The following is a 15985-nucleotide window of genomic DNA, read 5'->3' as shown; positions in this document are numbered from 1 at the left end:
GTGGTGGTGATGGAGGAGCGTGGCAATCCTGCAGGGCTTCGCCGAGCACCTACGGGAGAGGAGATGTGTCACGGGAGGGAGAGGGAGGCAACCAAAGGCCTTAGGTATGATTGCTCCTCCTTTTCCCCACTATATATAGGGCCAAGGGAGAGGGGAAGGGCGCAGCCTTGCCCCTTCCTCCAAGGAAGGGTGCGGCTAAGGGTGGGGAGGAGTCCATCCTCCCCAAGGCACCTCGGAGGTGCCTTCCCCCTTTAGGACTCTTCCCTCTCCAAGTTTCCTTGCGCATGGGCCTCTTGGGGCTGGTGCCCTTGGCCCATGTAGGCCAAGGCGCACCCCCTACAGCCCATGTGGCCCCCCGGGGCAGGTGGCCCCACCCGGTGGGCCCCCGGGACCCTTCCGGTGGTCCCGGTACAATACCGATGACCCCGAAACTTGTCCCGATGGCCGAAACAGGACTTCCTATATATAAATCTTTACCTCCGGACCATTCCGGAACTCCTCGTGACGTCCGGGATCTCATCCGGGACTCCGAACAACATTCGGTTACCACATACAAGCTTCCTTTATAACCCTAGCGTCATCGAACCTTAAGTGTGTAGACCCTACGGGTTCGGGAGACATGCAGACATGACCGAGACGTTCTCCGGTCAATAACCAACAGCGGGATCTGGATACCCATGATGGCTCCCACATGTTCCACGATGATCTCATCGGATGAAACACGATGTCAAGGACTTAATCAATCCCGTATTCAATTCCCTTTGTCTAGCGGTATTTTACTTGCCCGAGATTCGATCGTCGGTATACCGATACCTTGTTCAATCTCGTTACCGGCAAGTCACTTTACTCGTTCCGTAACACATCATCCCGTGATCAACTCCTTGGTCACATTGCGCATATGATGATGTCCTACCGAGTGGGCCCAGAGATACCTCTCCGTTTTCACGGAGTGACAAATCCCAGTCTCGATCCGCATAAAACAATAGATACTTTCGGAGATACCTGTAGTGCACCTTTATAGTCACCCAGTTACGTTGTGACGTTTGATACACCCAAAGCAATCCTACGGTATCCAGGAGTTACACGATCTCATGGTCAAAGGAAGAGATACTTGACATTGGCAAAGCTCTAGCAAACGAACTACACGATCTATTGTGCTAGTCTTAGGATTGGGTCTTGTCCATCACATCATTCTCCTAATGATGTGATCCCGTTATCAACGACACCCAATGTCCATAGCCAGGAAACCATGACTATCTGTTGATCACAACGAGCTAGTCAACTAGAGGCTCACTAGGGACATATTGTGGTCTATGTATTCACACGTGTATTACGATTTCCGGATAATACAGTTATAGCATGAATAAAAGACAATTATCATGAACAAGGAAATATAATAATAATACTTTTATTATTGCCTCTAGGGCATATTTCCAACAGCTTTCTTGTTCCATCTTACTGAAACCGAGGCTTTTCAGTCATCTTGCCCAAGTGGTATGATTTGCATGTCTCAAGTGATTCAAAATCAAGTGAGTCCAAACAATCCATCTGCATGGAGTTTCTTCATGCGTATACACCAATAGACATGGATCGCATGTCTCAATCTTTTCAAAAACGAGTGAGTCCAAAGATCCATCAACATGGAGCTTCTTCATGCATTTTATACCAATATGACTCAAATGGCAGTGCCACAAGTATGTGGTATTATCATCACTATCTTATATCTTTTGGCATGAACATGTGTATCACTATGATCAAGATTCAATAAACCATTCATTTTAGGTGCAAGACCATTTAAGGTATTATTCAAATAAACAGAGTAACTATTATTCTCCTTAAATGAATGACCGTATTGCGATAGACATAATCCAATCATGTCTATGCTCAACGCAAACACCAAATAACAATTATTTAGGTTTAACACCAATCTCGATGGTAGAGGGAGTATGCGATGCTTGATCACATCAAGCTTGGAAACACTTCCAACACATATCGTCATCTCACCTTTAGCTAGTCTCCGTTTATTCCGCAGATTTTATTTCGAGTTACCAACACTTAGCAACCGAACCGGTATCTAATACCCTGGTGCTACTAGGAGTACTAGTAAAGTACACATTAATATAATGTATATCCAATATACTTCTATTGACCTTGCCAGCCTTCTCATCTACCAAGTATCTAGGGTAGTCCTGCTTCAGTGACCGTTCCCCTCATTACAGAAGCACTTAGTCTCAGGTTTGGTTTCAACCTTGGGTTTCTTCACTAGAGCAGCAACTGATTTGCCATTTCATGAAGTATCCCTTCTTGCCCTTGCCCTTCTTGAAACTAGTGGTTTCACTAACCATCAACAATTGATGCTCCTTCTTGATTTCTACTTTCGCGGCGTCAAACATCGCGAATATTTCAAGGATCATCATATCTATCCCTGATATGTTATAGTTCATCACGAAGCTCTAGCAGCTTGGTGGCAATGACTTTGGAGAAACATCACTATCTCATCTGGAAGATTAACTCCCATTCGATTCAAGTGATTGTTGTACTCAGACAATCTGAGCACAAGCTCAACGATTGAGCTTTTCTCCCTTAGTTTACAGGCTAAGAAACTCGTCGGAGGTATTATACCTCTTGACGTGGGCACGAGCCTGAAATCCCAATTTCATCCCTCGAAACATCTCATATGTTCCGCGACGTTTCGAAATCATTTTCGGTGCCTCAATTCTAAACCGTTTAACATTACTGAACTATCACGTAGTTATCAAAACGTGTATGTCAGATGTTCGCAACATCCACAGACGACGGTCGAGGTTCAGCACACCGAACGGTGCATTAAGGACATAAGCCTTCTACGCAGCAATGAGGACAATCCTCAGTTTACGGACCCAGTCCGCATAATTGCTACTATCAACTTTCAACTAAATTTTCTCTAGGAACATATCTAAAACAGTAGAACTATAGCCCGAGCTACGACATAATTTTCAAAAACCTTTAGACTATGTTCAGGATAATTAAGTTCATCTTATCAACTCCCACTCAGATAGACATCCCTCTAGTCATCTAAGTGATACATGATCCGAGTCAACTAGGCCGTGTCCGATCATCACGTGAGACGGACTAGTCATCATCGGTGAACATCTTCATGTTGATCGCATCTGCTATTCGACTCATGTTCGACCTTTCGGTCTCTTGTGTTCCGAGGCCATGTCTGTACATGCTAGGCTCGTCAAGTCAACCTAAGTGTTTTGCATGTGTAAATCTGGCTTACACCCGTTGTATGCGAACGTTAGAATCTATCACACCCAATCATCACGTGGTGATTCAAAACAACGAACCTTCGCAATGGTGCACAGTTAGGGGGAACACTTTCTTGAAATTTTATGAGGGATCATCTTATTTATGCTACCGTCATTCTAAGCAAATAAGATGCAAAAACATGATAAACATCTCATGCAATCAAATAGTGACATGATATGGCCAATATCATTTTGCTCCTTTTGATCTCCATCTTCGGGGCGCCATGATCATCATCGTCACCGGCATGACACCATGATCTCCATCATCATGATCTCCATCATCGTGTCTTCATGAAGTTGTCTTGCCAACTATTACTTCTACTACTATGGCTAACGGTTTAGCAATAAAGTAAAGTAATTACATGGTGTTATTCAATGACACGCAGGTCATACAATAAATTAAGACAACTCCTATGGCTCCTGCCGGTTGTTATACTCATCGACATGCAAGTCGTGATTCCTATTACAAAAACATGATCAATCTCATACATCACATATATATCATTCATCACATCCTTTTGGCTATATCACATCACATGGCATATGCTGCAAAAACAAGTTCGACGTCCTCTAATTGTTGTTGCAAGTTTTTACGTGGCCGCTGTAGGTTTCTAGCAAGAACGTTTCTTACCTACGCCAAAACCACAACGTGATATGCCAATTGCTATTTACCCTTCATAAGGACCCTTTTCATCGAATCCGATCCGACTAAAGTGGGAGAGACAGACACCCGCTAGCCACCTTATGCAACTAGTGCATGTCAGTCGGTGTAACTTGTATCACGTAAGCGTACGTGTAAGGTCGGTCCGGGCCGCTTCATCCCACAATACCGCTGAAACAAGATAGGACTAGTAACGGTAAGAAAATTGAACAAACCAACGCCCACAACTACTTGTGTTCTACTCGTGCATAGAATCTACGCAATAGACCTAGCTCTGATACCACTGTTGGGGAACGTATCAGAAATTCAAAATTTTCTACGCATCACCAAGATCAATCTATGGAGATGCTAGCAACGAGAGAGAGGGGAGTGCATCTTCATACCCTTGAAGACCGCGATGCGGAAGCGTTACAGGAACACGGTCGGTGGAGTCGTTCACGAAGCGATTCAGATCGCGGTCGAATCCGATCTAAGCACCAAAGAACGGTGCCTCCGCGTTCAACACACGTGTAGCCCGGTGACGTCTCCCGTGCCTTGATCCAGCAAGGAGAGAGGGAGAGGTTGGGGAAGACTCCGTCCAGCAGCAGCACAACGGTGTGGTGGTGATGGAGGAGCGTGGCTGAGGGAGTTCCGGACTAGGGGGTGTCCGGATAGCCGAACTATCATCATCGGCCGGACTCCAAGGCTATGAAGATACAAGATTGAAGACTTCATCCCGTGTCCGGATGGGACTTTCCTTGGCATGGAAGGCAAGCTTGGCGATATGGATATGTAGATCTCCTACCATTGTAGCCGACTCTGTGTAACCCTAGCCCTCTCCGGTGTCTATATAAACCGGATGGCTTTAGTCCATAGGACGAACAACAATCATACCATAGGTTAGCTTCTAGGGTTTAGCCTCCTTGATCTCGTGGTAGATCCACTCTTGTAACACATATCATCAATATTAATCAAGCAGGACGTAGGGTTTTACCTCCATCAAGAGGGCCCGAACCTGGGTAAAACATCGTGTCCCTTGTCTCATGTTACCATCCGCCTAGACGCACAGTTCGGGACCCCCTACCCGAGATTCGCCGGTTTTGACACCGACATTGGTGCTTTCATTGAGAGTTCCTCTGTGTCGTCACCGATAGGCTCGATGGCTACTTCGACCATCATCAACGACGCAGTCCAGGGTGAGACCTTTCTCCCCGGATAGATCTTCATATTCGGCGGCTTTGCACTGCGGGCCAATTCACTTGGCCAGCTAGAGCAGATCGAAAGCTACGCCCCTGGCCGTTAGGTCAGATTTGGAAGTTTAAACTTCACGGCGGACATCCGCGGGGACTTGATCTTCGATGGATTCGAGCCACAGCCGAGCGTGCCGCACTGTCACGGCGAGCATGATTTAGCTCTGCAGCCGGACAGTACCCTGGAGGCCGCACTCGAACCTGCTCCGATCTTCAATTTGGAGCCGGCTGCACAGATCAAGGACGGATGGCTAGACACTGCCTCGGGGGCTGCCACCTCTACGGAGATAGAGCCGAACACTAACCTTGTCCCTCATAAAGCTCGTGACTCCGAGGTGCCGGACTCCTCGCCGGACTCCGAACCTCCCGCGCCCCCTCCGATTGAATCCGATTGGGCGCCGATCATGGAGTTCACCGCAGCGGACATCTTTCAACACTCACCTTTTGGCGACATCTTGAGTTTGCTAAAGTATCTCTCGTTATCAGGAGAGCCCTGGCCGGACTGCGGTCAGGACGGTTGGAATGCGGACGACGAAGAAATTCAAAACCCACCCACCACCCAATTAATAGCCACTGTCGACGATCTAACCGACATGCTAAACTATGACTCTGAAGACATCGACGGTATGGACGACGATGCCGAAGACGACTCAGAACCAGCGCCTACCGGGCACGGGAAAGCCACCCCAACTCACGACGTATACATGGTGGATACACCAAAAGGAAGCGATAACGAGGAAAAACGGGACGTGGCGAAGGACAACTCCCCCAACAAACAACCAAAACGGCGACGCAAGCGCCGCCCGAAGACCGGCCTCAATAAAAACGGCACCCATACGGACCCGGCCCTAGAGCAGGGCGAAGCAGTGGACGACGCACATGTCAACAAGCAGCCAGCCGGACATGAATTGGACAAGCAACCCATCCCCGGCGAAGATGATCTCACATCACCAGACCATACGAATCTTCATAAAAGGCTCGTCGCCACTGCAATAAGTTTGAAGAAGGAAAAGCGGATGCTCAAAACAGCGGAGGACGCACTCAGAATGAGATGGAGCAAAGTACTCAACAGCGCAGATAAACATGGTGCTAGTCACCAGACAAAGAGCTACCCGAAGCGCAAGTTGTTGCCCGAATTTGACGAGGAGGCCTTAGAGCCCCCGCAGTCAAAAAAGAAAGAAGCCGCCTGGCCGGATAGACGACCAGATGACAGGCCAAGAGCAACAAGGGGCGCCGCACACAAGCTGGCACACGATCAGCATAAAGATCCTCGGACAAAGGACGACCCAGTCAGATCTATTTATGGGCCAAAAAAGAAGACTCCAGGAAGCAACATAACCCACCAAGCATTTGAAGACAACGGCACACCCAAATACAGGGGCGCCGCACACCCACTATGTTTCACCGACGAGGTACTGGATCATGGATTTCCAGCGGGATTCAAACCCGTAAACATAGAAGCATATGACGAAACAATAGACCCCAGAGTCTGGATTGAGGATTACATCCTACACATACATATGGCCAGAGGAGATGATCTCCATGCCATAAAATACCTACCCCTCAAGCTCAAAGGGCCAGCTCGGCATTGGCTTAAAAGCCTCCCAGAAAATACCATTGGAAGTTGGGAAGAGCTTGAGGATGCGTTTTGAGCAAATTTTCAGGGGACATATGTCCGCCCTCCGGATGCAGACGATTTAAGTCACATAACTCAACAGCCCGGAGAGTCAGCACGCAAATTCTGGAACAGGTTCCTCACTAAAAAGAACCAAATAGTAGACTGTCCAGACGCTGAAGCCTTAGCAGCCTTTAAACACAGTGTCCGAGACGAATGGCTTGCCAGACACCTCGGCTACGAAAAACCAAGAACAATGGCCGCACTAACAAGCCTCATGACCCGCTTTTGCGCGGGGGAAGACAGCTGGCTGGCTAGGTGCAGCACCAGCGACCCGAGTACATCCGAAGTTAGGGATGGAAATGGGAAATCACGACGCAGAAAAGATCAGCACCAGAATAAGGAAAATGGCCCGAATAGTACGGCGGTCAACGCCGGATTCAAAAGCTCTCGGCCGAACAACAAAACACTGCCCCTCAAGGACAACAGTGACGAGCTATCCAACCTAAATAAGATTCTGGACAGACTATGTCAAATACATGGTACCTCCGGGAAGCCTGCAAACCATACCCATAGAGATTGTTGGGTCTTCAAACAGTCCGGCCGACTTAATGCCGAACACAAGGGGCTCGACACACCAAGAAAAAGTGACGAAACCCAAAAGCAACACTCCGGAAAACAGAAGACTTTCCCACTAGAAGTCAAAGCAGTGAACTTACTTCATGTGATAACACAAAAAGACAGCGCGACACCTGCAATACCAGGACACCGCCCGCAGAATGGGGATAGACCCTACCAAAATTTGCCGTAGCAGCACTTCCTTCAAAGGAGTGACACCAGGCCTTTAAGCCAATTATACAGACTCTGTACCACTAGAGGTTGTGTTCGGTTCATCCGACAACTTCCGTCGCGAAAAGCTCACTCTCCATCGCCCCATTCAAACAGTAGCCCTTAAGCACTACTGGGGCGCGCAACTATTGCCAGCCCTAATGCAATACCACATTATGCGTTTTTTACGCTTAAGAATGCCCGGTCAACGTGGCATAATTTCATTAAAAAGTAACTCCGAGTGTTCCTCGACCATGGAGAATGTGAGACTACCTCGACAGCCACACACTAATCAGACCTTGCGGGTCAAAGCCCCTAAAAACAGGTCATTCAGACCTCGGACATGGTTAGGCGAGTCCGGCAAGGGGCTTCCCAGCCGCATATCCCCTTTATAAGGGGCCGCGTGTATAAAAAATGAGAGCCAATAAAGCTCAATTTTCTTCCTTTTATTCTATTTTTATACAACCTCTGCACGATATTTCTTGGAAACTAAGTCCTTCTCTTTTACAGATGAAGCACGTGCTACACCCGTCCAGGATACAGCACAACGGAGACACAGGCGCAGACGTGCAGCAGGGACCCGTTGCAAGGATTCTTTTCAGATTAAGACCCTGCGTCAACCTTTCTTACTGTCTCTTGTTGATACACATCCCCCGGTTTCCTACCATAACCGAGGAGGAGGCTGGCGTTTTGGCATCGGCCGCGTCAGAAGTTCCCGCCTGAACCTGGACACTAGGGGCTTAGGGCATTGTTCTGCCCGGTATCATAAAGACCGAACACCTCAGGGAGTGTTCGGCGTCTCGAGTTAGGCCTTATATGCATCAGCTCCGAATCATGTCTTTGGTCAAATGTTGGGTTTGCCTGGCTCCTGTGTTTTGCTGCCTTATGTTCCGTATCATCGGCTAACGTGGCACCAGGAGAACTATTGCGATTGTGCCCCGGTTCGGCCGGGCGAGCACCTTAGTAGAGAAGGCCGAAAACTAACTATCATGATATAGCGAGAGACTGGTCAACCACTCGATCGACCATTGGAATGTTTAGAATTCCTCCGCTTTGACGAAGGACCGCTTCCCGGTCAGGCACATACGCGCCCCGAAGTTCGGAGAGGAGCGGTGCCGCTAGGGGCTATATAGTAGCCCCACATTCGAGCTCCTATGGCTAAGTGAAAGTGATAAAGCATTATAGTCCGGTTGCCTAGTTTGCTACGCTATCACCTCCCTAAAAGGACCAAGACGTTGGATTAAGTGTAAAAAAGTGCTTTTCTTTTTGCAAACACCCCTGCACCATGTGCGTGGGGGCTGAAGCCAAAGACTACAACTTTCAGGTTATTCATACATATGCGGCCGCACAGGAGATAGTTCAATACTTGAACACACAAGTATAAAAATTTATTGCATTATAAACATGATCTCAGAAATCATACATGTCATTCAAACATAACATATTTCGAGCACTGTGACTCTATTATACAAGCGCCCTGCAGGACTTCCTCAAAATAGTGCTCGGTGGGGAATCGGCTTTTGTCCGAACCCCGGGATGCAACAGCGGTGGCATCCATCTCCGCCCAGTATGTCTTACCACGGGCGAGAGCCATCCGTGCACCTTCTATGCATGCCGACCGCTTCATCGCCCCAATACGCGGCACCGCCCCAAGGAATTGCTGCAACAAGCCAAAATAACTCTTCGGCTTGGGCCTTTTCGGCCACAGATGAGCAACCACATCCGTCATGGCAAGTCCGGACAATCTATTCATCTCAGCCCACTCAACCAGCTGATCACTCAACGGAAGTGGACGCTCCGGACTATGGAATTGAGACTAGAAAAGCTCTTCCATTTCGTGATCCTCCTGGCTTCGAAAGTGCACGACTGCGTCCGCCGCACTCGCCGCGAAGTCCAGATAAGGATCCTCCGCACCGTACAATCGGCCCAGCTGAGCATACTTCGGATCCGTGAACTTCCTACGCAGCATAAAGGGCTTTCCAGCCACAATGTCTCCGACCTGACGCAGTTCCTCCTTCATAGCCCGCATCACACTACGGGCATCCTTGGCTTCGGCGTCGGCCTTCTTCAGGTCCTCTTGCTCCCTCGGCGTTCTCCTTCAAGAACCTCTAGGCGGTCGGTAGCAACTTTTAATTTTGTGTCCATTCCGGCCATCTCCTCCCTACTTCGGTAGTGAGCAGCCTTCCCGGCTTCTAGCTCTTCCGCTGCCTTCGAGGCAGCTGCCTCGCTTTTTCTAGCTTGCTCCTTGGCCCGAGCAAGTTCTGCTTGAAGGCCTTCCATAGCAGCAGCACTATCTGCATCAGGCATACAAATTGTAAGGAATGGGCGTCAGCTCCCTTACTAGGCGACCGCAGAGCAACCACATACCTTGTGACTCATCAAGTCGTTTATTGACCAGCGAGATGTCCGCATCCGCAATGTCGAGTTGCCTCTTAAGCTCGGCAACTCCATCAGTCTGGCTGGCCACCGAACGTTCCGCCACCTGCATAGGAAAGGCGACATTCTATAACTGAGATTATGATCCTCGGCACGCTGCCGTTTTCGACAGCATACCAAGTCTCAGGGGCTACTATCTATCCAGGGCGCACTTCATGTGCAAAAAACTGTCAAAAGGTATATCATTTTTTGCGTACCTCAAATCCCGTCAGCAAACTTCTGACGGCCTCACACAACCCGCTTTCGGCGGACGAGATCCTCTCAATCACCATACTCATTAATGTGCGGTGATCTTCTGAGATGGACGCCCTCTTAAGCAAATCCTGCAACTCCACCGACCGTACTCCAATGGGTGTCGAACTCTCTGGCCCCGCCGGACTCGGGGAGACCCTCCGTGACGACACCTCGGGGTCGTCCGCCCCACACGATGGGGCGGCAGATGGAGGCATTTCGCTCTCCATCATCTCCGGACGAAGGTCTCCCGAAGATGAGCTGTGCTGAGATGGGTTGAGATCCGAACTACAAGGTGAAAACTTCGGTTAACCTTAGAAATTAAACAGGGATGTTCACTATTACAAAATTCCCCCTTTTTACTTACGGCTCACTAGAGGGCTGATTCCTTCGAGGAGACAGTAAGGCCGAGGCTCTTCCCAGCACAGGACCTTCCGGTACAGATTTCTTTCCCCGCTTTGAGGCCTTGGCCTCCGGGTCTTCGGAAGCGGTCCTCTTCTCCCCCTGGAAGGAGGGACTCTCGATTCCTCCCTTACTGAAAGCCTCCGTGGCTGAGGTGGTAGATCCCCTGTGCCCTTCTTCGCCCTCCTCCGAAGGTGCTGAAGGAAATATGCCCTAGAGGCAATAATAAAGTTATTATTTATTTCCTCATATCATGATAAATGTTTATTATTCATGCTAGAATTGTATTAACCGGAAACATGATACATGTGTGAATACATAGACAAACATATAGTCACTAGTATGCCTCTACTTGACTAGCTCATTAATCAAAGATGGTTATGTTTCCTAACCATTGACATGTGTTGTCATTTGATTAATGGGATCACATCATTAGGAGAATGAGGTGATTGACATGACCCATCCCGTTAGCTTAGCACTTGATCGTTTAGTATTCTGCTATTGCTTCCTTCATGACTTATACATGTTCCTGTAACTATGAGAATTGTGTAACTCCCGTTTACCGGAGGAACACTTTGGGTACTACCAAACGTCACAACATAACTGGGTGATTATAAAGGAGTACTACAGGTGTCTCCGAAGGTACATGTTGAGTTAGCATAATTCGAGATTAGGTTTTGTCACTCCGATTGTCGGAGAGGTATCTCTTGGCCCTCTCGGCAATGCTCATCACCTAAGCCTTGCAAGCATGTAACTAATGAGTTAGTTATAAGATGAAGTATTACAGAACGAGTAAAGAGACTTGTCGATAACGAGATTGAACTAGGTATTGGATACCGACGATCGAATCTCGGACAAGTAACATACCGATGACAAAGGGAACAACGTATGTTGTTATGCGGTTTGACCGATAAAGATCTTCGTAGAATATGTAGGAACCAATATGGGCATCCAGGTCCCGCTATTGGTTATTGACCAGAGATGTGTCTCAGTCATGTCTACATCGTTCTCGAACCGTAGGGTCCGCACGCTTAAGGTTTCGATGACAGTTATATTATGAGTTTATGTATTTTGATGTACCGAAGGTTGTTCGGAGTCCCGGATATGATTAAGGACATGACGAGGAGTCTCGAAATGGTCGAGACATAAAGATTGATATATTGGACGGATATATTTGGACACCGGAAAGGTTCCGGAGAAGTTTGGAGCCCCGGGAGGTTACCGGAACCCCCCGGGAGGTATATGGGCCTTATTGGGCCCATGTAGGAGGAAGAGAGAAGGAGCAAGGGAGGGGGCGCGCCCCCCAAGCCCAATCTGAATTGGGGAGGGGGCCGCCCCCCCCTTTCCTTTCTCCTTCCCCCTCTTCCTATTACTACTACTAGTACTACTTCCTAATACTAGTACTCTTTCCTTCCCCCTCCAAATAAGATAAGGAAAAGAGAGGGAAACCTACTTGGAGTAGGTTTCCCCCTCCTCATGGCGCGCCCCCCTAGGGCCGGCCACCTCCTCCCTCCCTCCTTTATATATGGGGGTAGGGGGGCACCCTAGAACACACAAGTTGATCATTGATCGTTCCTTAGCCGTGTGCGGTGCCCCCCTCCACGATATTACACCTCGGTCATATTGTAGCGGTGCTTAGGCGAAGCCCTGCAACAGGAGAACATCAAGATCGTCACCACGCCGTCGTGCTGACGGAACTCCCCCTCGGCGCCTCTGCTGGATCGGAGATCGAGGGTGCGTCATCGAGTTGTACGCGTGTCAAGAACTCGGAGGTGCCGGAGTAATGGTACTTGGATCGGTTGAACCGGAGGACGTACGACTACTTCCTCTACGTTGCGTCAACGCTTCCGCTTTGGTCTACAAGGGTACGTAGACAACACTCTCCCCTCGTTGCTATATCATCACCATGATCTTGCGTGTGCGTAGGAAACTTTTTGAAATTACTACGTTCCCCAACAGTGGCATCCGAGCCTAGGTTTTATGCGTTAATGTTATATGCACGAGTAGAACACAAGTGAGTTGTGGACGATATAAGTCATACTGCCTACCAGCATGTCATACTTTGGTTCAGCGGTATTGTGAGATGAAGCGGCCCGGACCGACATTACGCGTACGCTTACGTGAAACTAGTTTCACCGTTACGAGCACTCGTGCTTAAAGGTGGCTGGCGGGTGTCTGTCTCTCTCACTTTAGTTGAACCGAGTGTGGCTACGCCCGGTCCTTGTGAAGGTTAAAACGGAGTCTATTTGACAAACTATCATTGTGGTTTTGATGCGTAGGTGAGATTGGTTCTTGCTTAAGCCCGTAGCAGCCACGTAGAATTTGCAACAACAAAGTAGAGGACGTCTAACTTGTTTTTGCAGGGCATGTTGTGATGTGATATGGCCAAGACATGATGCTATATTTTATTGTATGAGATGATCATGTTTTGTAACCGAAGTTATCGGCAACTGGCAGGAGCCATATGGTTGTCGCTTTATTGTATGAAATCCAAACGCCCTATAATTGCTTTACTTTATCACTAAGCGGTAGCGATAGTCGTAGAAGCAATAGATGGCGTAACGACAACGATGCTACGATGGAGATCAAGGTGTCGCGCCAGTGACGATGGTGATCACGACGGTGCTTCGAAGATGGAGATCACAAGCACAAGATGATGATGGCCATATCATATCACTTATATTGATTGCATGTGATGTTTATCCTTTATGCATCTTATCTTGCTTTGATTGACGGTAGCATTTTAAGATGATCTCTCACTAATTATCAAGAAGTGTTCTCCCTGAGTATGCACCGTTGCGAAAGTTCTTCGTGCTGAGACACCACGTGATGATCGGGTGTGATAGGCTCTACGTTCAAATACAACGGGTGCAAAACAGTTGCACACGCGGAATACTCAGGTTATACTTGACGAGCCTAGCATATACAGATATGGCCTCGGAACACGGGGACCGAAAGGTCGAGCGTGAATCATATAGTAGATATGATCAACATAGAGATGTTCACCATTGAAACTACTCCATCGCACGTGATGATCGGACATGGTTTAGTTGATTTGGATCACGTAATCACTTAGATGACTAGAGAGATGTCTGTCTAAGTGGGAGTTCTTTAGTAATATGATTAATTGAACTTAAATTTATCATGAACTTAGTACCTGATAGTATTTTGCTTGTCTATGTTTGTTTGTAGATAGATGGCTCGTGCTGTTGTTCCGTTGAATTTTAATGCGTTCCTTGAGAAAGCAAAGATTGAAAGATGATGGTAGCAATTACATGGACTGGGTCCGTAACCTAAGGATTATCCTCATTGCTGCACAGAAGAGTTACATCCTGGAAGCACCGCTGGGTGCCAGGCCTGCTGCTGATGCAACTGACGATGTTAAGAACGTCTGGCAGAGCAAAGCTGATGACTACTCTATAGTTCAGTGTGCCATGCTTTACGGCTTAGAACCGGGTCTTCAACGACGTTTTGAACGTCATGGGGCATATGAGATGTTCCAGGAGTTGAAGTTAATATTTCAAGCAAATGCCCGGATTGAGAGATATGAAGTCTCCAATAAGTTCTACAGCTGCAAGATGGAGGAGAACAGTTCTGTCAGTGAGCATATACTCAAAATGTCTGGGTATAATAATCACTTGATTCAACTGGGAGTTAATCTTCCGGATGATAGCGTCATTGACAGAACTCTCCAATCACTGCCACCAAGCTACAAGAGCTTTGTGATGAACTATAATATGCAAGGGATGAACAAGACTATTCCCGAGCTCTTCGCGATGCTGAAAGCCGCGGAGGTAGAAATCAAAAAGGAGCATCAAGTGTTGATGGTCAACAAGACCACTGGTTTCAAGAAAAGGGGCAAAGGGAAGAAGAAGGGGAACTTCAAAAGGAACGGCAAACAAGTTGCTGCTCAAGTGAAGAAACCCAAGTCTGGACCTAAGCCTGAAACTGAGTGCTTCTACTGCAAGCAGACTGGACACTGGAAACGGAACTGCCCCAAGTATTTGGCGGATAAGAAGGATGGCAAAGTGAACAAAGGTATATGTGATATACATGTTATTGATGTGTACCTTACTAATGCTCGCAGTAGCACCTGGGTATTTGATACTGGTTCTGTTGCTAACATTTGCAACTCGAAATAGGGACTACGGATTAAGCAAAGATTAGCTAAGCACGAGGTGACGATGCGCGTGGGAAATGGTTCCAAAGTCGATGTGATCGCGGTCGGCACGCTACCTCTACATCTACCATCGGGATTAGTTTTAGACCTGAATAATTGTTATTTGGTGCCTGCGTTGAGCATGAACATTATATCTGGATCTTGTTTGAGGCGAGACGGTTATTCATTTAAATCAGAGAATAATGGTTGTTCTATTTATATGAGTAATATCTTTTATGGTCATGCACCCTTGAAGAGTGGTCTATTTTTATTAAATCTCGATAGTAGTGATACACATATTCATAATGTTGAAGCCAAAAGATGCAGAGTTGATAATGATAGTGCAACATATTTGTGGCACTGCCGTTTAGGTCATATCGGTGTAAAACGCATGAAGAAACTCCATACCGATGGACTTCTGGAATCACTTGATTATGAATCACTTGGTACTTGCGAACCGTGCCTCATGGGCAAGATGACCAAAACACCGTTCTCCGGATCTATGGAGAGAGCAACAGATTTGTTGGAAATCATACATACAGATGTATGTGGTCCGATGAATGTTGAGGCTCGTGGCGGATATCGTTATTTCCTCACCTTCACAGATGATTTGAGCAGATATGGGTATATCTACTTGATGAAGCACAAGTCTGAAACATTTGAAAAGTTCAAAGAATTTCAGAGTGAAGTAGAAAATCATCGTAACAAGAAAATAAAGTTTCTACGATCTGATCGTGGAGGAAAATATTTGAGTTACGAGTTTGGTTTACATTTGAAACAATGTGGAATAGTTTCGCAACTCACGCCACCTGGAACACCACAGCGAAATGGTGTGTCCGAACGTCGTAATCGTACTTTACTTGATATGGTGCGATCTATGATGTCTCTTACCGATTTACCGCTATCGTTTTGGGGTTATGCTTTAGAGACGGCCGCATTCACGTTAAATAGGGCACCATCAAAATCCGTTGAGATGACGCCTTATGAACTGTGGTTTGGCAAGAAACCAAAGTTGTCGTTTCTCAAAGTTTGGGGCTACGATGCTTATGTGAAGAAACTTCAACCAGATAAGCTCGAACCCAAATCGGAGAAATGTGTCTTCATAGGATACCCAAAGGAGACAATTGGGTACAC

The sequence above is a fragment of the Triticum aestivum genome, chromosome 6B (assembly GCF_018294505.1).
Source record: "Triticum aestivum cultivar Chinese Spring chromosome 6B, IWGSC CS RefSeq v2.1, whole genome shotgun sequence".
NCBI lineage: Eukaryota > Viridiplantae > Streptophyta > Magnoliopsida > Poales > Poaceae > Triticum > Triticum aestivum.
This window is presented reverse-complemented; position numbering follows the sequence as displayed.